Source organism: Salvelinus alpinus, chromosome 17, assembly GCF_045679555.1.
Source record: "Salvelinus alpinus chromosome 17, SLU_Salpinus.1, whole genome shotgun sequence".
In the NCBI taxonomy this organism is placed as follows: domain Eukaryota; kingdom Metazoa; phylum Chordata; class Actinopteri; order Salmoniformes; family Salmonidae; genus Salvelinus; species Salvelinus alpinus.
The window spans coordinates 2,876,397-2,900,316 of NC_092102.1; the positions used below are offsets into that span (position 1 = coordinate 2,876,397).

General features: G+C 42.8%; 1 pseudogene; it reads left to right on the plus strand.

The window, feature by feature from the left end:
* The window catches only part of LOC139543209 (twinkle mtDNA helicase-like), a 28,313-nt pseudogene extending 7,033 nt beyond the window's left edge, over positions 1–21,280 (plus strand).
* The last annotated feature ends 2,640 nt before the right edge of the window (positions 21,281–23,920 follow it).

The following is a 23,920-nucleotide window of genomic DNA, read 5'->3' on the forward strand; positions in this document are numbered from 1 at the left end:
AGGCTGTCATTGTAAATTCGAATTTGTTCTTAACTTACTTGCTTCGTTAAATAAAGGTTAAATGTAAAAATAAAGAGTGGACCAGAGGGGGCTCAACAGGATAACGAAGGCCCTTCAAAAGAGGGAGCTGAGTGCCTTCACAGGTATAGTCTATAGTAGGATGGCATGCACATTGACATTTGGTCATGATGTTCTACACTGAAGTATATAGTTAGCTATGGAAGAATATGCTTCAAATGGGGGATAGATTTTTAACCTGAGACTAGACTGAGTGAGAATATTGCTTCGCTGTAGAGGTCAAAACAAAAGTAAAAACGAAGCAATTGATCCGTCTGTTGATTGTGCCATGCCTCTCATATTTCCTTCCCCTCCAGGAACCACGGGCAGCGTCAAGACCACCTTCATCAGTGAGTTTGCCCTGGACCTGTGCATGCGGGGTGTCAACCGGCTGTGGGGCACCTTTGAGATCAACAACGTGCGCCTGGCCTAGATCATGCTGACCCAGTTTGCCGTGCATAGGCTGGAGGAGAACCTGGACCAGTATGACTCGTGGGCTGACAGGGTTGAGGACATACCCCTCTACTTTATGACCTTCCATGGGCAGCAGAACATCAAGTGAGACCTCTGAAAGTGTTGAGTGATATGTCAATCAATAGGTGTGCTGTACTGCTCGAGTTGTAAATAACTCCCTCCTCTCTCTCCCTCTGCAGGTCTGTGCTGGACACCTTGCAACACGCTGTCTACCGCTATGTCATCGGTCACGTGATCATTGACAACCTCATGATGGGCCATCCAGGACGACATTATCGGAGCTTTCAGGAAGTTTGCCACCAACAGCAGCTGTCACGTCAGTCTGGTCATCCACCCCAGGAAAGAGGAGGACGACAGAGAACTAGACTGCATCCATCTTTGGAACAGCCAAGGTGAGTGGAGGGTTACATCTAATTCTGAATTATATAAATATAGACATCAATATAACGCTCTTTCCTTGTATGCCTCTCTAAAGCATGCAGTGTTTTTATTAAACCTGTCAGTGTTGGGTGCATCTCCTTGTTTGATCAATAGGGGGTGTTTGTGACAACGTTATCAACAACAGTTGCATGTACATGTATTCGTTTCACAGACCCAAATAATTTTTCAATCAAAGAGATTCACTGTAACACACACACTGTCACCAATGTATTTTTAATCAATGTGTGTTGGTACAAGCTGAGAAAGGTCAAAGGTGACAAGGGGGAGGGGTCAGAGAACGAGGAGACTTCAGGATAGACTCTAAAGAAGGAGGAGACAACGGTAAAGAAGGAGACAACGGTTAAAAATGAGAAACTAGTGAATTTGGATAGGCCACCCAAAGCTACCAAAACGCTCAGAGCTGTTAAACTCCTGCAACAGGGAAGGGCACAACAGAGGGAGAGGGGAAGGAAGAGCCATAGAGGGAAGACAACATGCGTGACTTGTGTACAGGAGGCCTATGTAGCTAACCTACAGCTGATTATTAAGGTATATTGTATGTATGGATGAGCCAGTTCTGTGCTTTAAGGAGTCCTTTAAGGAGTGAATGTTGGTGGACAATGTTTAGCTTCTTTGTCCTGGGGTCCTTTAAGGAGTGAATGTTGGTGGACAATATTTAAAGTGCTTTACAGAAACACAGCCTAAAACCCCAAACAGCAAGCAATGCAGATATAGGAGCACAGTGGCTAGGAAAAACTCCCTAGAAAGGCAGGAACCTAGGAAGAAACCTTGAGAGGAACCAGGCTCTGATGGGTGGCCAGTCCCCTTCTGACTGTGCCGGGTTGAGATTATAACAGTACATGGCCAAGATGTTCAAACGTTCATAGATGACCAGCAGGTGAAATAATATTAATAATCACAGTGGTTGTAAAGGGTGCAACAGGTCAGCACTTCAGGAGTAAATGTCAGTTGGCTTTTCATAGCAGAGACAGCAGGTGCGGTAGAGAGAGAGTCGAAAACTGCAGGTCCGGGGCAAGGTAGCACGTCCGGTGAACAGGTCAGGGTTCCATAGACACAACAGTTGAAACTGGAGCAGCAGCACGACCACGTGGACTGGGGACAGCAAGTAGTCATCAGGCCAGGTAGTCCTCCGGAAGGGGAGGGTGAGGGAGAGAGAGAGAGAATTAGAGGGAGCATACTTAAATTCACACAGGACACCGGATAAGACAGGATAAATACTCCAGATATAAGAGACCAACACTAGGCAGGAATCTAGGAAGAAACCTCGAGAGGAACCAGGCTCTGATGGGTGGCCAGTCCCCTTCTGGCTGTGCCGGGTTGAGATTATAACAGTACATGGCCAAGATGTTCAAACGTTCATAGATGACCAGCAGGTGAAATAATATTAATAATCACAGTTGTTGTAAAGGGTGCAACAGGTCAGCACCTCTGGAGTAAATGTCAGTTGGCTTTTCATAGCAGAGACAGCAGGTGCGGTAGAGAGAGAGTCGAAAACAGCAGGTCCGGGGCAAGGTAGCACGTCCGGTGAACAGGTCAGGGTTCCATAGCCGCAGGCAGAACAGTTGAAACTGGAGCAGCAGCACGACCAGGTGGACTGAGGACAGCAAGGAGTCATCAGGCCAGGTAGTCCTGAGGCATGGTCCCAGGGCTCAGGTCCTGCGGGAGGGGAGAGGGAGAGAGAGAGAATTAGAGGGAGCATACTTAAATTCACACAGGACACCGGATAAGACAGGAGAAATACTACAGATATAACTGACCGACACTAGCCCCCGACACAAACTATTGCAGCATACATACTGGAGGCTGAGACAGGAGGGGTCGGAAGACACATTGGCCCCGTCCGACTCTACCTCCAAGACAAGGCCAACCAGGCAGGTTATAACCCCACCCACTTCGCCAAAGCACAGCCCCAACACCACTAGAGGGATATCTTCAAACCACCAACTTGCTACCCTGAGACAAGACCGAGTATAGCCCACGAAGATCTCCCCCACGGCACGATCCCAAAGTGGGGCGCGCCAACTACTGTATGCATCACATAACAAGCCTTGTGCAGCCACAATAGCTCCACTGGAGGATTAGGTAAAACCATTGTAAGCTCCAAGTGAAAATCTGCAGGTGTGTGCCCCCCACTGAAACATTGTTTGACACCTCTGATATACTGTGTTTCAATGTAATATCGTCATGAAATGTTCAACAGACCGCTACACAGACCATATGTTAGTTACTAATTCAGGAACACTGCATTGTTTTTATTTTAACGTGCATACCATGTCAGGGATTCTCATGATATTCAGATTGATGTGCAGTACAGGGATATCGGGTCCGTCTCTGTGTTTCATATCGTTCTAACCTCCTCTTCCCTCAGGACTGAATAGATAAGACTGTGGAGTCTGTCAGATCCACTATGGTTTTTCCCTACATAGACCAGTCCTGGGAAACTCCTGGCAAGACACTAACCTGGCATGTAGCCTAGTGGTTGGAGCGTTGGACTAGTAACCAAAAGGTTGCAAGATCAAATCCTGAAGCTGACAAGGTAATAACATGTCGTTCTGCCTCTGAAAAAGGCAGTTAACCCACTGTTCCTAGGCTGTCATCGAAAATAACAATTTGTTCTTAATTGACTTGCCTAGTAAAATAAAATGTAGCTGCTGGAACTAAAATATTGTTCTAAGCACAGTGAACCAACAATCCCCCTAAAATGTATTTTTGTATTCTAGCGAAGGACTTGTATGCATGCGGAGGGGAAACCAACATGATATCATCCATTCAATGCAAACAAAAGGCATGGAGATGGGAGCAATTTTAATGTGTGAAACACAGCTTTGCTGAGACTGCAGGGGAGACAGTTTCTGGGCAGATGCGGTGCTAGGTTTTTTATTCGATAATTTCCCCCCTCAGTTCTGAGGTTTTTCGTGTGAATGCTTAACTGCTGTGGAAGTAGGCTACAGTAACAGAACATTCCATAATGATTCTAGGCTGTGTGGTTCTGGTTCCGTAAGTCTGGGCGTCTCCCCCCTCAGGAGACTGAAAAGATTTGGCATGGGTCCTCAGATCCTCAAAAGGTTCTACAGCTGCACCATCGAGAGCATCCTGACTGGTTGGATCACTGCCTGGTATGGCAACTGCTCAGCCAGGAGGTGTCAGAGGAAGGCCCTAAAAATGGTCAAAGACTCCAGCCACCCTAGTCATAGACTGTTCTCTCTACTACCGCACGGCAAGCGGTACCGGAGCGTCACGTTTAGGTCCAAAAGGCTTCTTAACAGCTTCTACCCCCAAGCCATAAGACTCCTGAACAGCTAATCAAAGGGATACCCAGACCACGCTTTTACGCTGCTGCTACTCTCTGTTGATAATCTATGCATAGTCACTTTAACTCTACCTACATGTACACATTACCTTAATTACCTTGACTAACTGGTGTGCCCGCACATTGACTCTGTACCAGTACCCACTGTATATAGCCTCACTTGTTATTTTACTGCTGCTGTTTAATTATTTGTTACTTTTATTTACTTTTTTTTTAAGCATTGTTGGTTAAGGGCTTGTAAGTAAGCATTTCACTGTAAGGTGTTGTATTCGGCGCAGGTGACAAATCAAATTTGGGTGTGGGACATTGGCATTATAAGCGTTGGTTGAAAGAGGCCCTTTGTGCACCTTTCAGGCAGTGGACAAGAGGACCGTCTTGAAAGAGGCAGTATGATCAAATATTGACATCCTGAAGCTTATCATTTTGTTTTATGGTTTGTTGCCTCTGATCTGAGTTCTGTGCTCATTCAAATGGCTGACAATACCGATATTGTTGCAGGGACCGGTTTGGGTTTTAACTTTACCTTCTATACCGGTATTTGAATGTTTGGTTTGTTAAATGTGATACACCATGTGTAATGTCAATTTTTATATTTTGCTTCGCTACTTGTGTCTCTCTCTGCTCTTTCTCTCCGTGCCATTTTCCACACAGACCTAGCCACGCCACCTGTCACTCAAGGAGCGCATTTGATGTTCCTCAACACCGAAACACTTGCATTCAGTCTGCATGGTCAATGCAGCACATGCAACAATGTTGATGACAACAATGCCGTTTTCTCTTTGCTTCTTAGGGCTAGGCCCCTTTTTTCTCAATTTCTGCCTGAATGACGTGCCCAAAGTAAACTGCCTGTTGCTCAGGCCCTGAAGCCAGGATATGCATATAATTGGTACGATTGGAAAGAAAACACTTTGAAGTTTGTAGAAATGTTAAAATAATGTAGGAGAATATAACACAATAGATATGGTAGGAGAAAATCCAAAGAAAAACCAACCTGAATTTATTTTTTGAGAGAGACCATCCTCTTAGAATGGCAAGTATAAAGTCATTCTGAAAATTAGCTCCCTGGATGCAATTCCTATGGTTCCACAGGGTGTCAGCAGTCTATGTTCAACGTTTCAGGGTTGTATCTTCAAAAACTAAAAAGAAATATCAGTTTTAGTACAGGGACACAGGTTTGGAAATTAGTGTTTGCGTGTGCCATGAAGATAGGACGCACCTGCTAAAATCGGTAAACTATTGAACATACATCTTTCCCGAATAAATATTATAGTTTGATTACATTTTAGGGTATCTGAGGAGTAAATAGAAATGTATTTTCACTTGTTGAAACAAAGTTTAGGGGTAGATTTACAGAATCCTTTCTCTGCATGTTGAATGAGTGGATTACTCAAATCGATGGCGCCAACTAATCAGACTTTTTGGGATATAAAGGATTGTATCTAACAAAACGGCACTACATGTTATAGCTGGGACCCTTTGGATGACAAATCAAAGGAAGATTATCAAAAAGTAGGTGAATATTTAATCGCTATTTATGAATTGATGAAACCTGTGCCGGTGGAAAAATATTTTGGTGTTGGGCGCCGTCCTCAAACAATCGCATGGCATGTTTTCGTTGTAATAGCTACTGTAAATCGGACAGTGCATTTAGATTAAAAATTCTTTAAGCTTTCAACCGATACAAGACACATACAGTATGTACATTTGAAGTCAGAAGTTTACATACACCTTTAAACTCAGTTTCACAATTCTTTAAATACATTTACATTTAAACATTTACATACATTTAAACTCAGTTTCACAATTCCTGACATTTAATCCTAGTACAAATTCCCTGTCTTAGGTCAATTAGGATCACCACTTTATTTTAAGAATGTGAAATGTCAGAATAATAGTAGAGAGAAAGATTTATTTCAGCTTTTATTTCTATCATCACATTCCCACTAAGTCAGAAGTTTACATACACTCAATTAGTATTTGGTAGCATTGCCTTTAAATTGTTTAACTTGGATCAAATGTTTCGGGTAGCCTTCCACAAGCTTCCCACAGTAAGTTGGGTGAATTTTGACCCATTCCTCCTGACAGAACTGGTGTAACTGAGTCAGGTTTGTAGGCCTCCTTGCTCGCACACGCTTTTTCAGTTCTGCCCTCATATGTTCTTTAGGATTGAGGTCAGGGCTTTGTGATGGCCACTCCAATACCTTGACTTTGCTGTCCTTAAGCCATTTTGCCACAACTTTGGAAGTATGCTTGGGGTCATTGTCCATTTGGAAGACCCATTTGCAACCAAGCTTTAACTTCCTGACTGATGTTTTGAGATGTTGCTTCAATATATCCACACAAGTTTCCTACCTCATGATGCCATCTATTTTGTGAAGGGCACCAGTCCCTCCTGCAGCAAAGCACCCCCACAACATGATGCTGTCACCCCCGTGCTTCACAGTTGGGATGGTGTTCTTCGGCTTGCAAGCCTCCCCCTTTTTCCTCCAAACATAATGATGGTCATTATGGCCAAACAGTTCCATTTTTGTTTCATCAGACCAGAGGACATTTCTCCAAAAAGTACCATCCTTGTCCCCATGTGCAGTTGCAAACCGTAGTCTGGCGGTTTTATGGCGGTTTTGGAGCAGTGGCTTCTTCCTTGCTGAGCGGCCTTTCAGGTTATGTTGATATAGGACTTGTTTTACTGTGGATATAGATACTTTTGTACCTGTTTCCTCCAGCCTCTTTACAAGGTCCTTTGCTGTTGCTCTGGGATTGATTTGCACTTTTCGCACCAAAATACGTTCATCTCTAGGAGACAGAATGCGTCTCCTTCCTGAGCAGTATGATGGCTGCGTGGTCCCATGGTGTTTAGACTTGCGTACTATTGTTTGTACAGATGAACGTGGTACCTTCAGGCGTTTCGAAATCGCTCCCAAGGATGAACCAGACTTGTGTAGGTCTACAATTGGTCTTGGCTGATTTATTTTGATTTTCCCATGATGTCAAGCAAAGAGGCACTGAGTTTGAAGGTAGGCCTTGAAATACATCCACAGGTACACCTCCAATTGACTCAAATGATGTCAATTAGTCTATCAGAAGCTTCTAAAGCTATGACATCATTTTCTGGAATTTTCCAAGCTGTTTAAAGGCACAGTCAACTTATTGTTTGTAAACTTCTGACCCACTGGAATTGTGATACAGTGAATTATAAGAGAAATAATCTGTCTGTAAACAATTGTAGGAAAAATAACTTGTGTCATGCATAAAGTAGATGTCCTAACCGACTTGCCAAAACTATAATTTGTTAACAAGAAATTTGTGGAGTGGTTGAAAAACGAGTTTTAATGACTCCAACCTAAGTGTATGTAAACCTCTGAGTTCAACTGTACCTAAATGTTTAATATCCATAATTTTTAGGATGATTTATTTGAATTGCGCTCCTTCCAGTTTGCGCACCCTCTAGCAGGACTCCTAGCCCTAAATGGTTATAAATTCACTTGCGTTCTATAATGACACTGTTAGTTTGTGTTTCTTACATCAGCAAACAGCTAGTTTGTCTTTTCTTAGCAAGTTGCCCTAAATCTTGTGAGACGCTAATTGTTAGCCGCTAATGCTAATAGCTAGCTAATATATGTTCTGAGTAAGAGAACGTAGCTAGCTAATACAGCCTGATAATACCAGTGATGGTGTATACTTAAATCAGCATGTTGTTTGTGCGACAGTATCTTCTAAATTAAAGAGGAATATGCAAAGCATTAACATGTTAGCTACATAAAGTAGCTAAGAGAAGACACGCTCTGTCCGGAGCAGCCAGAGTCTCCCTCCTGTCCGGAGCAGCCAGAGCCGCCCGTCAGTCAGGAGCTGCCTGAGCCGTCAGTCAGTCAGGAACTGCCCGTCACTCCCGCGCTGCCGGAGCCGCCTTTCACTCCGGCGCTGCCGGAGTCGCCCTTCACTCCGGTGCTGCCGGAGTCCCCCGCCTGTCCTGCGCTGCCGGAGTCTCCCGTCTATTCGGGGCTCGCTGAAAGGGTCCCCAGTCCGAGGTCGGCGGCGAGGGTCGCCGCTCCAAAGGCGCCACATAAGTGGGCCAAGACTATGGTGGAGTGGGGTCCACGTCCCGCACCAGAGCCGCCACCACGGTGAAATGCCCACCCAGACCCTCCCCTATAGGTTCAGGATTTGCGTCCGGAGTCCACACCTTTGGGGGGGGGGGGGGGTACTGTCACGTTCTGACCTTAGTTCCTTTTTTTATGTCTTTATTTTAGTTGGTCATGGCGTGAGTTGGGGTGGGGCATTCTATGTTGTTTTTCTATGTTTTGTTCTGTTGTTATATTTCTATGTGTTTGGCCTTGTATGGTTCTCAATCAGAGGCAGGTGTCAGTCGTTGTCTCTGATTGGGAGCCATATTTAGGTAGCCTGGTTTCTATTGTGTTTTGTGGGTGGTCGTTTCCTGTGTTAGTGTTTGCACCATACGGGACTGTTTCGGTTGTTTGTTTGTACTTTTGTTATCTTGTTCAGTGTTCTGTTGAGTTATTAAATATCTCATTATGGACACTTACCACGCTGCACATTGGTCCGATCCTTGCTACTCCTCCTCAGACAAGGAGGAAATCCGTTACACCTAGATTATTTGCCCATATCGTGGCAGTGTGGAAATTATCTCAATTGAGCAGTGGTGTAAAATACTTAAGTACTTTTGATACTTAAGTACATTTTATCAATTACATTTACTTTTGACACTTAAGTATATTTAAAACAAAATACTTTTAGACTTTTACTCAAGTAGTATTTTGCTGGGTGACTCACTTTTACTTCAGTAAAAGTAAAGATATGTTCATAGAAAATTACTCAAGTATGACAAATGGGTACTTTTTTCACCACTGCAATTGAGCGCAGGAAATGCAGAAATGATAAAAGTGCTGAAATTTGTTTTGGTTGAAGTTGAATTGAACAGTATAAAACAATCAGAATGTAGAAAGACTCAATGAAATCACTTAGAATGTATGTGCTGCCACCCTAGGATCACTCACTACTCATAAAGCAAATGTAGAACTTTTACTATTCAAAAACTCAACATACCGTCAAATACCGTCATACCGTCAATTTTTTTTAATATACCGTGATATAATATTTTGGCCATATTGCCCAGCCCTACATCACACCAACAACTTAATTATGGAGAAGGCAAAACATGAGATCTGGGAAACCAAAGGAATTTCCCCTAATCAAACTCAAGTGTCTGACGGTTTCAGAAAATAAGGGATATTGGCCATAGCTAATAATCTAATCACGTAGATTTAGAGGGTTTTCTTCCGAGAGCTTATATTCAATAGTTATTTAAATGTACTATACATGTTGTCTTACACAAGCGTGGAGCCATACAGACATGGCAGGAATCTCAACAATTTCGTTCCCCTATGGAAGCCTCTGCTGCTCTTTTGTAATACTAAGGTTGGTGGGGATGGATATGCATAGTTCTTCGGCCCATTAACTTCCCTTCATTTGACATCAAGGCAACTATGTCGACAAAGCTGGAGGTAATTTCAAGAGCCTAAATCACAGTCAATCAGCGACGAGGCTTTGGCGTCAGATTGCTCTTGTACTTTGTGAGGCTAACTATGGGACAACCACAGACCTTTTCTCCCTGATACGAGGACGTAGCGAGAAGACACTACTGCAAAATATGTGCTTCCTGTTCAGCATTGATCCTGAAATAATCCTCTGGAAGCGATACGTTATTGGAGGAAAACTCTCCAGAAACAAACAAGGAATTCTTCTGAAGCAGACACTGTAGCTGTTCTTTCTCTTTATAGTTGTTTGTGGAGGAGCCTTTTGAAAGTTGGCCTTTAGTGGAATGAAGTGTTTTCTGTCTTAGTCTTTGATGCCTTTCTTTGAGTTCCTTCCTTCGTTACATCTGGAGCTTCTCTCTCTCTCTCATGCTCCTTTCGTCTTCATTATGACATAAATATATATATAATATAATTTTTGTTTTGTATAATTGCAATGGTTATTTCTCTGTGTACTTCATTGCTTAGTGTAGCATGCAAGACACATCTATGAGTAAACTCCCTCATAGCCACACTACAGGCCAGTACTGGCTCAGATTAAAATACGATGGAGAAGCTCTCTGCCCTCTGGTTGCAAAGACATTAGGGGGATATTTCTCCACCTGACTAACACAAGTGGACTCGGCACCTTTGACCCACAATATCCTCCATCCTACCCCCAAAAAGTGCAAAAGTGCAGACTATATCCAGCGGAGGTGTAAACGCTCGTCGGAAGAAGTGTACCAAGGTGCAGCGTGGTACGTGTTCATGATTCTTTATTAAATCCGAACTCCAAACAAAACAACGACGACGACGACGACGACGAACGTCACGTCACGTTCCGTTCCGTAGGCTACGCAGAGCTAACAAAAAACAACATCCCACAACCTAAGGTGGCAAAACAGGCTGCCTAAGTATGATTCCCAATCAGAGACAACGATAGACAGCTGTCCCTGATTGAGAACCATACCCGGCCAAAACATAGAAACACAAAACCTAGAAATACAGAACATAGAATGCCCACCCAAATCACACCCTGACCAAACCAAATAGAGACATAAAAAAGCTCTAAGGTCAGGGTGTGACAGGAGGATATATGTGCTCTGTGTATTAATAACCATATGCAGATCCTCCCTTCGTGCTCCCTGTCAGTCCTTGACCACAGGAAGGCTGAAGTTTCTGCTCGTTATGTCAACTTGACATTCCCACATGTTCACTGGCTATGTGTGTGAGATGTACAGTACCAGTCAAAAGTTTGGACACACTGTCACGTTCGTTATAGCGATGAGACCAAAGTGCAGCGTGATTTGAATGCATCTTCTTTTAATAAAAAAAGAACACTGAATGAACTATACAAAAACGAACGTGAAGCTATATAATCATAGTGCTGACACAAGCAACTAAAACATAGACATAGATAATCACCCACGAAATACTCAAGGAATATGGCTGCCTAAATATGGTTCCCAATCAGAGACAACGATAAACAGCTGCCTCTAATTGAGAACCAATCTAGGCAACCATAGACATACAAAACCCCTAGACTAGGAACAACCCCATAAACATACAAAAACCCTAGACAGGACAAAAACATATAATCACCCATGTCACACCCTGACCTAACCAAAATAATAAAGAAAACAAAGAATACTAAGGTCAGGGCGTGACACACACCTACTCATTCGAGGGTTTTTCTTTATTTTTTACTATTTTCTACATTGTAGAATAATAGTGAAGACACCGAAACTATGAAATAACACATATGGAAGCATGTAGTAACCAAAAAAGTGTTAAACATATATAAATATATTTTATATGTGAGATTCTTCAAAGTAGCCACCCTTTGCTTTGATGACAGCTTTGCACACTCTTGGCATTCTCTCAACAAGCTTCACCTGGAACGCTTTTCCAATTGTCTTGAAGGAGTTCCCACATATGCTGAGCACTTGTTGGCTGCTTTTCCTTCACTCTGCGGTCCAACTTATCCAAAACCATCTCAAATTGGGTTGAGGTCGGGTGATTGTGGAGGCCAGGTCATCTGATGCAGCACTCCATTGCTCTCCTCTCCAGCCTGGAGGTGTGTTGGGTCATTGTCCTGTTAAAAAAAAAGATTGTCCCACTAAGCACAAACCAGACGGGATGGTGTATCGTTGCAGAATGCTGCGGTAGCCATGCTGGTTAAGTGTGCCTTAAATTCTAAATAAATCACTGACCGTGATGAAATTGCACATTGTTGCATTTGCAGAAAAGTTCTACTGATTGATATGTATTCCACACAGGTCTTACAGGCTCACAATATAGGTTGATCAAACATCAACAGCCAACCGTGTAATGACTTTAAAAGCTTGATTTTCAAATTCCTATGTTTGTTTGACAAGATTCAAACACAGTAAACTTGCAGGTCTAAGCGATAAGGACCTTGATGTGTTACACAGGACTGGACCTGAGTGAAAGCTGTGTGACATGAGCTGGATCCCTCTGAGGATGCCTGTCCTGGTGTGTTCTCTGTCTCTAGCTGTTTGCTGGAGACAGAAAGGTAATCTGACGATTGATGCTTGCGTCTGCCTGCGCCAACCTTTCCTCCGGTCACCTTCAATTGCACTTAAACTTCACATCATGGTAGACAGCCTCCCTTCCTAAAGCTAATTGCCCATGTAGATCAGAGACCTTGACCTACAGTTACTTCAACTCTGCGAAGTGTGCACACCGTTTGCAGAGGCCTCACATGCTTTGCTATCACATGTTATCAGGGCTGCAACTTCGCTCTGACATTCACCGACGCCACCGTACACTCCTGCTGTCTTATTCTTACACACTGTGCTCAACCGGCTGCATTTCGCCTTTGAATGCGACAGGAGGCATTTCTGGAGAGCACAAGCCAAGTGAGCCCGGTCTTACGTAATGTGCTTTGAGACCCAGAGAGACCGGACGGCTTAAATTGTGCACCATCAGGGTGGATGTGGATGCAATGTAATCCAGAGCCCTGTGGGAGAGTGAGAGGAAAAGGGGGATTTCATGGTAAAGGTGCTGGCGGTGGGCTGATAATAGATGGATAATTAAATGCAGCGGTCAGACCATTAGAGGCTTAGGTGTTGGGAGGTGGAAAGATGGAGGGTAAAATAATCAGGGGGAATAGTGAGTCTGAAAGCTGTGGAGTGGGGCTTCTAGAAGGGGCCATTGAACTCCGTGTGGAGGACACATAAAAAAAAAAACTCTGCTGGAGTGAGGGCCTCGTACTACTAATGACGGGGGCTTTCAAAATTAGCATCCCACTACATGCTGAATGAGTTGCCAGGCCTCTGCCACCTCACACGAGACAGCTTCACAGACTGAGGAGGGGAGAGAGAGAGATTACAGAGCCACATAGAGGTCATGAGAAGATGAGCTCCCACATTTTTCAGCATGTTTTTAAAAAAATATATAGATTTAGAGTTAGACTTTTTTGGCAGGGACATATACAGGTTTTCTACCCTCCACAACATAACCTTCACTCCAAATGAAAAACTCCAAACCTACAACCTGATTTTGGATGGATATTATATGCAAGGCTTATTCCCAAGCTATACAGCAAATGCTCTGGCAAACAAACAGAAACCTGAAAACACCATCCAACCTGGAATGTTTAGTCTGAAGCTATATTTTATTTTCAAAAGCTAAGAAGAAAAATACAGTACAATGATATATATTACATTATAAGGGCTGAATGCTAAATTAAGGCTACCAAGCTTGCTAGGACAAAGGGATACAACTTCAATTATCACTGACGTGTGAAGTGAAAGGTTTCAAAGCCCTTGAGCCCAACAATGGCAGGAGAATCACATGCAGAGGGCTTCGAAGCCGCCTCCCGCTGTTCAGAGGTAATTAAAATACAGTACTCTTTGTATGTAAAAAATTACAAGGCAAGAAAGGAGTACAAAATTAAGCTCCTTATGGAAAATCAAGATATACTTTTTGCTAACTGTTATAAAGATGGGAACATAAGCAACTTAATCTTCTACGCAGACCATTCCCTGGCATGGCACAGTGCTATATTAACACACTACCCCTGTTAAGAGAGGGGATGTTACCGACAAGTGGAAACTCAGGATATTAGACAATGAGTAGTCAGCAAATGTGAACGTGTACAAATCTGGAACAGTAATGGTACAGGGAAACCCCAAACCATTTCAGCTGGACTTTCACATGATCAAAAGAGATAGCTCAGCAGGATAAGCTCTCTCTTGAGAAAGATACCCCGCACCTCGAGCGTGTCAGACCAGACCTCTTCATTAAACAACCCCACAAACGAGCAAGCCCAAGCGGAAAGTCAACCTCCCAGGCTGCATCCCAACCGGCCGTGATTGGACGTCCCATAGGGCGGCGCACAATTGGCCCAGCGTCGTCCAGGTTTGGCCGGTGTAGGCCGTCATTGTAAATAAGAATTTGTTCTTAACTGACTTGCCTAGTTAAATGAAGGTTAAAAAATGTAATAAAATAAAATATTAAAATCCCAGCACAGAGTGCTACTCCCTCTTTGAAATGAAGGATAGATTCACCCAGCTGGAGGTAAGGCAGGTGGAGCTGGAAGAGGAGGTGAACACATTCCAGTCAGCACAACAACAAAAAATCCTTCAGCTCAACAACACCCCCTCAACCAGACCCAGAGAGCTGGAGGTGGAGAGAGACACATCTGCACTCTGGACTGTGAGACAACATCAACAGGAGAAAGAGCAGGAGCAGGAGAAGAACAGAAAACTAGAGGAGAGGATCAGAGTGCTGGAGGAGAGCGTGAGGTGGATGGCGTGTGACAGAGAACAACCCATTAGATAGGTGGCCACCCCCACAGAGAAGCCAGCAGAACAGCCCACCTCAGCTCCCGACATAAGTCTTGACACCACAGCAGAACAGTCCACCCCAGACCCTGACCATACGTCAACATCACAGCAGAACAGAAATGAAGAACCCCAAGCCTAGGGGATCCCACCCCCTCTGAGCACACTCCCTGTCAGCCACCCTTATAGCCCTCCTGAAAACAGCCCCACACCCACTGAGGACATACACAAGACATAGATTGTACTCCCTATGGATTCAAACAGGAAATATATACACTCAAAAGGAACATCAAACTCGACATACTAATTAGGATCTGGCTAAAAACACTTGAATCAGTTATAGAACCCATTGCCCTTTATGTTTGGTGTCCGAACACCAAACAAGAATTCACAAAATGGGACAAACACCAAATTGAGACTGCATGCAGAATTCTGCAAAAATATTCTGCGTGTACAACGTAAAACACCAAATAATGCATGCAGAGCAGAACTAGGCATATACCCGCTACTTATCAAAATCCAGAAAATAGCAGTTAAATTCTATAACCACCTAAAAGGAAGCGATTCCCAAACCTTCCATAACAAAGCCATCACCTACAGAGAGATGAACCCGGAGAAGAGTCCCCTAAGCAAGCTGGTCCTGGGGCTCTGTTCACAAACACAAACAAACCCCACAGAGCCCCAGGACAGCAACACAATTAGACCCAACCAAATCATAAAATAACAAAAAGATAATTCTTTCCCATGTGTCAAGTAATTAACAAAAAAACAGAGTAAACTAGAATGCTATTTGTCCGTAAACAGAGAGTACACAGTGGCAGAATACCTGACCACTGTGACTGACCCAAACTTAAGGAAAGCTTTGACTATGTACAGTCTCAGTGAGCATTGCTATTGAGAAAGGCCGCCGTAGGCAGACCTGGCTCTCAAGAGAAGACAGGCTATGTGCACACTGCCCACAAAATGAGGTGGAAACTGAGCTGCACTTCCTAACCTCCTGCCAAATATATGACAATATTAGAGACACATATTTCCCTCAGATTACACAGACCCACAAATAATTAGAAAACAATTTTGATAAACACCCATATCTACTAGGTGAAATACCAGTGTGCCATCACAGTAGCAAGATTTCTGACGTGTTGCCACAAGGAAAGGGCAACCAGTGAAGAACAAACACCATTGTAAACACAACCCATATTTATGTTTATTTATTTTCCCTTTTGTACTTTCACTATTTGCACATCGTTACAACACTGTATATGACATTTGAAATGTCTTTATTCTTTTGGAACTTCTGTGAGTGTAATGTTTACTGTTAATTTTTCTTGTTTTTTTCACTTTTGTTTATTATCTACTTCACTTGCTTTGGCAATGTTAACATATGTTTCTCATGCCAATAAAGCCCTTGAATTGAATTGAATTGAGAGAGAGGGAGAGAGCTGTGCTCAGCCAAGCAGGAGTAGCTAATACTCCAGGGCCTCCAACCGAGAGAAAAAAAGCCAATTGAACTTTCTCTCAAATTAGGCATCTGTACAGGCACCTTCAAAGTGGGCCCTAGTAAGCCTAATCCACTATTACCAAACGCATGCAATGTCTGTCTACACCACCATGAAAGTCGGGTGTGCAGCATACTGTACCAGAGCCAATGATCCCTCGGCACAGCCATTAATTGCAGCATTATAGGCATAAGCCATGTCCCATAAGCCGATTAACTAACTGTGCAGTGTCCCCCCAATGTTCCCCATAAATATACCCTCGAAATATGCCAACCCGTCTATTATGTATGAGTGAGGGTAATTTTTTACTCAATTTCTTAGTCCATTATGTCTCCTAAAGTGATGACTTTGTAGAATGACTTTGTAAGGTAGAGCGATGTACTGTAGATAGGTGTAGGCATGGCATTTTACCTTTATCAAAGGTGCTATTTTATCTTTTTGGTTTGAAGTAATGTGTCATTCTGTATTGGATATCATCAGGTCATTTTATCTGAAATACAGTACCAAACTGAAACATTACATTAGAAAAATACATATGATATTGTACTTCAGTTACCAAAAGACTATTATAAACTGGGTGGTTTGAGCCCTAAATGCTGATTGGCTGACAGCCATGGTATATATATGACAAAAAAATCTATTTTTACCACTCCAGTTACATTGGTAACCCGTTTATAATAGCAATAAGGCACCTCGGGGGTATGTGGTGTATGGCCACTTCGCGTTGCATTGTGCCTAAGAACAGCCCTTAGCCGTGGTATATTGGCCATATACCACACACCCTCAGGCCTTGTTACTTAAATAAACCTGGCCTCAAAGTAAGTGCACCCTTCACTAGATAACAAAGCAAATTCTCTGGCCCTCTGATTGGCTACACAGGATAGTTTGCTTGGTCAGAGGACCTTTGGCTCCAAGCCGGTCAAGTCTCCAGCTCCAGGCAGTAATTACCAGACTGATGCCTGTAGAATTACAACAGATTAAAAACCAGGGAGACTGAATGGAACCAGAAAGAAAATGTATGCTCATATTGAATGGCACATTTGGACTGCACAATGACTGAAAATAACACTTGCTATCCCCATTTCCCAGTTGTTGTCCCAATTGTTAATTTACAAGCACATTAGAAAATACCAAACAAAACATTCAAGTTCTTTTAACCTTTATTGATTAAAACACAGGATTATGGGTAATGACATAACTGATATCTTGTTTTTACTCCATGGAAAGCAGTTAGAAATGTAATTTACAGTGGCAAGAGAAAGTATGTGAACCTTTTGGAATACCTGGACTTCTGCATACATTGGTCATAACATTTGATCTGATCTTCATCTAAGGCACAACAATAGACAAACACAGTCTGCTTAAACTAATAACACACAAACAATTATACATTTTCATGTCTTTATTGAACACACTGTGTAAACCAAACGTTTTCTGTAGTTGCGATCAGACCTGCACAGCGGTCAGGAGGAACTTTGTCTGGTGTGAACCTCTCTCTTGAGGTCATGCCCTAGCATCTCAATCGGGTTGAGGCCAGGACTCTGACTGGGCCACTCCAGAAGGCTTATTTTCTTCTGTTGAAGCCATTCTGTTGTTGATTTACTTCTGTGTTTTGGGTCGTTGTCCTGTTGTATCAACCAACTTCTGTTGAGTTTCAATTGGCGGACAGATAGTCTTACATTCTCCTGCAAAATGTCTTGATAAACTTGGGAATTCATTTTTCCGTCGATGATAGCAAGCTGTCCAGGCCCTGAGGCAGCAAAGCAGCTCCAAACCATGATGCTCCCTCTACCATACTTTACACTTGGGAGGAGGTTTTGATGTTGGTGTGCTGTGCCTTTTTTTCTCCACACATAGTGTTGTGTGTTCCTTCCAAACAACTCAACTTTAGTTTCATCTGTCCACAGAACATTTTGCCAGTAGCGCTGTGGAACATCCAGATGCTCTTTTGCGAACTTCAGATGTGCAGCAATGTTTTTTTTGGATAGCAGTGGCTTCTTCTGTGGTGTCCTCCCATGAACACCATTCTTGTTTAGTGTTTTACATATCGTAGACTCGTCAACAGAGATGTTAGCATGTTCCAGAGATTTCTTTAAAACCTCTACAGGATCGGTGGGTCCCCCGCGGGACGGTTGAGCTAACGTAGGCTAATGTGATTAGCATGAGGTTGTAAGTAACAAGAACATTTCCCAGGACATAGACATATCTGATATTGGCAGAAAGCTTAAATTCTTGTTAATCTAACTGCACTTTCCAATTTACAGAAGATATTACAGTGAAATAATACTATGTTATTGTTTGAGGAGAGTGCACAGTTATGAACTTGAAAATGTATTAATAAACCAATTAGGCACATTTGGGCAGTCTTGAACAGAAATGTAATGGTTAATTGGATCAGTCTAAAACTTTGCACATACACTGCTGCCATCTAGTGGCCAAAATTGCACCAGGGCTGGAATAATACATTATGGCCTTTCTCTTGCATTTCAAAGATGATGGTAGAAAAAAAACACATGTTTTTTCTTTGTATTATCTTTTACCATATCTAATGTGTTATAGTCTCCCACATTAATTTCACATTTCCACAGACTTCAAAGTGTTTTCTTTCAAATTGTATCAAGAATATGCATATCCTTGCTTCAGGTCCTGAGCTACAGGTAATTAGATTTGGGTTGTCAATTTAGGCGAACATTTAAAAAAAGGGGTAGATCCTTAAGAGGTTGTAAGTATTTAGCTGACACTCTAGTATTCTTCTTAACCTCATTGAGTATTCTGTGCTGTGCTCTTGCTGAACTTTCTCCATTTATAGACAATTTGTCTTACCGTGGACTGATAAATGTCATGGCTTTTAGAGAAACTTTTGTAACCCTTTCCAGCTCTATGCAAGTCAACAACTCTTAATCTTGGGTCTTCTGAATAGCAAACTCAAATTTTGTGAGTATTTTTTATAGGGAAGGTCAGCTCTAACCAACATCTCCTGGCTTGTCTCAATGATTGTACTCCAGGTTAGCTGACTCCAATTAGCTTTTGGAGAAGTCCTTAGCCTAGGGGTTCACATACTTTTTCCAACCTACACTGTGAATGTTTAAATTATGTATTCAATGTAGACAAGAAAAAATACAATAATTTGTGTGTTATTAGTTTAAGCAGACTGTGTTTGTCTGTTGTTGTGACTTGGATGACGATCAGATCTATGACCAAATTATGCAGAAATCCAGATAATTCCAAAAGGGTTCATACTTTTTCTTGACACTGTATAATAAACTTATTCGTCTTTGAAACATGATCCATTATATGTCCTTCTTACCTCTAAAATAAACAGGCATGCCAATTTCTGCAATGTCACAATCACATGCTGATTAACATTTGTATTATTTTGGTACAAGGCATTCACAAATTAAAAAGTATGACAAACTACAGTGCATTCAGAAAGTATACAGACCCCTTGACTTTTTCCACATTTTGTTAAATTACAGCCTTATTCTAAAATTGATTAAATAAATAAAAATTCCTCACACAATACCCCATAATCACAAAGTGAAAACAAGTTTAGAAATTTTTGCAAATGTATAAAAAAAATTAAAAACAGATACCTGATTGACAGACGTATTCAGACCCTTTGCTAAGAGACTCGAAAATGAGCTCAGGTGCATCCTGTTTCCATTGATCATCCTTGAGATGTTTCTACAACTTAATTGAAGTCCACCTGTGGTAAATGTAATTGATTGGACATGATTTGGAAAGGCACACACCTGTCTATACAAGGTCCCACAGTTGACAGTGCTTGTCAGAGCAAAAACCAAGTCACGAGGTCAAAGTTCCTCTGTGGAGATGGGAGAACCTTCCAGAAGGACAACCATCTCTGCAGCACTCCACCAATCAGGCCTGTAGAGTGGCCAGACAGAAGCCACTCCTCAGTAAAAGGCACATGACAGCCCGCTTGGAGTTTGCCAAAAGGCATCTAAAGGACTCTCAGACCATGAGAAACAAGATTCTCTGGTCTGATGAAACCAAGATTGAACTCTTTGGCCTGAATGCCAAGCATCACATTACTGGAGGAAACCTGGCACCATTCCTACGTTGAGAAATGGAGGTAGCAGAATCATACTGTGGGGATGTTTTTCAGCGGCAGGGACTGGGAGACTAGTCAGGATCGAGGGAAAGATGAACGGAGCAAAGTAAAGAGAGATCCTTGATGACAATCTGCTCCAGAGCGATCAGGACCTCAGACTGGGGCGAAGGTTCACCTTCCAACAGGACAATTACCCTAAAACACAGCCAAGACAATGCAGGAGTGGCTTTGGGACAAGTCTCTGAATGTCCTTGAGTGGCCCAGCCACAGCCCGGACTTGAACCCGATCGAACATCTCTGGAGAGACCTGAAAATCGCTGTGCAGCGACGCTCCCCATCCAACCTGACAGAGCTTGAGAGGATCTGCAGAGAAGAATGGGAGAAACTCCCCAAATACGGGTGTGCCAAGCTTGTAGCGTCACACCCAAGAAGACTCGAGGCTATAATCGCTGCCAAAGGTGCTTCAACAAAGTACTGAGTAAAGGGTCTCAATAATTATGTGAATGTGATATAGTTTTTGAAAACATTTCTAAAAACCTGTTTTTGCTTTGTTATTATGGTGTATTGTGTGAAGATTGATGGGGGAAAAAACAATTTAATACATTTTAGAACAAGGCTGTAACATAACGAAAAATTTGAAAGTCAAGGGATCTGAATACTTTCCGAATGCAATGTATGAATACATTTGAATCCCATTTTATTACATCTCCCTGGAGGTGTTTGCAAAGTAACTTGGAGTAGTTATTTTCCTTGTGGCTCAGTGTTACCTGGCACATAAACTAGCCTCTCATGTGAGACGTTGCTTTGGACAAGAACAACGGCAACATCAGTTAAATGATTCCTAAAATATGCAAATGAAAATCCGCCCTTAGCGTGGTTATTTTCACACAAGTTCATTGACGTCGTTCAAATGAACGAATGGGAAGTACGCAAGGGAAGAGTTATGGAGTGCTAAAGAAACTCCATTGTCATAACATTCCAATGCTTTGAGATGGGGTTTTAATGTCGTCTTGTTTGCTCCGTTCACTTTGAGCAGTCTAGTGATAGCTTGAACTTTATTCCTCTTGTCTTTCTGTTTTTCCAGGTGATGAATCGAGAATGTGATATCACCATGCGTGCCAATTTTATTTTACATACCCTACACATGAGCTGTAAAGACTGAAAATATATCATCTCTAACACACTAAAATGTTCCCTATCCATTTCAGAGAGCAGGCTGGTAACTAAAGCCACGGGAAATTCCTATTTGCATGCTGTTGGACAGCCTCCCTAATGACAATAGTAATATGGTTACTTAGCAGCACATTCATAGTAATATCTGGTCCATGGGAATGGAATCAGTGGTGGAAAAAGTACCCATTGGTCATACTTGAGTAAAAGTAAAGATACCTTAATAGAAAATGACTCAAGTGAAAGTCACCCAGTAAAAGAATACTTGAGTAAAGTCTAAAAGTATTTGGTTTTAAATCAACTTAAGTATCAAAAGTAAATGTAATTGCTAAAATAGACCTAAGTATCAAAAAGTAAGAGTATAACTCTTTTCAAATTACTTATATTAATTAAACTAGACAGCATCATTTTCATATTTATTTGTATTTATCGATAGCCAAGGGCACACTCGAAAACTTTGACCGCATTTACAAATGAAGCATTTGTGTTTCGTGAGTCTGCCAGATTAGAGGCGGTAGGGATGACCAGGGATGTTCTCTTGGTGGATATAATGGAGCCGGAGGGGATGGCTGCCGTTTTACAGGCTCCTAACCAACTGTGCTATTTTGTGTGTTTATTCACATTGTTTGTAACTTATTTTGTACATTTACATTTACATTTAAGTCATTTAGCAGACGCTCTTATCCAGAGCGACTTACATAATGTTGATGCTTCCATCTCTTATGACAGAAAATAGCTTCTGGATATCAGAACAGTGATTACTCACCTCGAACTGGACTACGATTTTGTGTTTAATATGTCCAACGCGAAGGACATCCTGCTTCTCCGAGACCAGGCCCAAATCCGTCATTCGCGTGAAGAAAAGACGGAAATACAGGGGGCGAAGATCGGGGTGCCTTGTGAGAATTCATCGGCGAGTGGGTAACCCGCCTCTGCATGTTGGCCAATAGAACGGATGGTAATCACTGGAGAATGAACACGATTATCTCCGTTCGAGACTATCCTACCAACGGGATATGAAAAACTGTAATATCTTATGTTTCACCGAGTCATGGCTGAATGACGACACGGACAATATACAGTTGGCTGGGTTTTCCAAGGCATCGGCAGGACAGAACAGAAACGTCTGGTAAGACGAGGGGTGGGGGTGTGTCTATTTGTCAGTAACAGCTGGTGCACGATGTCTAATATTAAGGAAGTCTCAAGGTATTGCTCGCCTCAGGTAGAGTACCTCATGATAAGCTGTAGACCACACTATCTACCAAGAGTTATCTATATTTTTTGTAGCCGTCTATTTACCACCACAAACTGAAGCTGGCATTAAGACCGCACTCAACGGGCTGTATAAGGCCATAAGAAAACAAGAAAATGTTAATCCAGAAGCGGCGCTCCTAGTGGCCAGGGCTTTTATGCAGGCAAACTTAAATCCATTTGACCTAATTTTTACCAGCAAGTCACCTGTGCAACCAGAGGGGAAAAAAATCTAGACCACTTTTACTCCACACACAGAGACGCATACAAAGCTCTCCCTCGCCCTCCATTTGGTAAATCTGACCATAATTCTATCCTCCTGATTCCTGCTTAAAAGCAAAAACTAAAGCAGGAAGTACCAGTGACTCGCTCAATATGGAAGTGGTCAGATGACGCGGATGCTACGCTACAGGACTGTTTTGCGAGCACAGACTGGAATATGTTTCAGAATTCATAAAATGGCATTGAGGAGAACACCACCTCAGTCTCCGGCTTCATCATTAAGTGCATCAACGACGTCATACGTACATATCCCAACCAGTAGCCATGGATTGTAGGCAACATCATCACCAATCTAAAGGCTAGAGCTGCCACTTTCATTGAGCGGGACACTAATCCGGACGCTTATAAGAAATCTCGCTATGCTGCCCTTAGACGAACCATCACAGGCAAAGCGTCAATACATTCACAAGGCAGCAGGGCCAGACGGATTACCAGGACTTGTACTCAGAGCATGCGCAGGCCAACTGGCAAGTGTCTTCACTGACATTTTCAACCTCTCCCTGACAGAGTCTGTAATACCTACATGTTTCAAGCAGATCACCAGAGTCCCTGTGCCCAAGAAACTGAAAGGAACCTGCCTAAATGACTACTGCCCTGTAGCACTCACGTCGGTAGCCATAAAGTGCTCACATCAACTCCATCATCCCGGAAACACTAAACCCACTCCAATTCGCATACCGCCCCAACAGATCCACAGATGCAATCTCAATCGCACTCCACACTGCCCTTCCCACCTGGACAAAAGGAACACCTATGTGAGAATGCTGTTCATTGACTACAGCTCAGCTTTCAACACCATAGTGCCCACAAAGCTCTTCACTAAGCTAAGGACCCTGGGACTAAACACCTCCCTCTGCAACTGGATCCTGGACATCCTGACAGACCGCCCCCCGTGGGTAAGGGTAGGACACAACACATCTTCCACGCTGATCCTCAACACGGGGGCCCCTCAGGGGTGCGTGCTTAGTCCCCTCCTGTACTCCCTGTTAACCCACGACCGTGTGGCCAAGCACGACTCCAACACC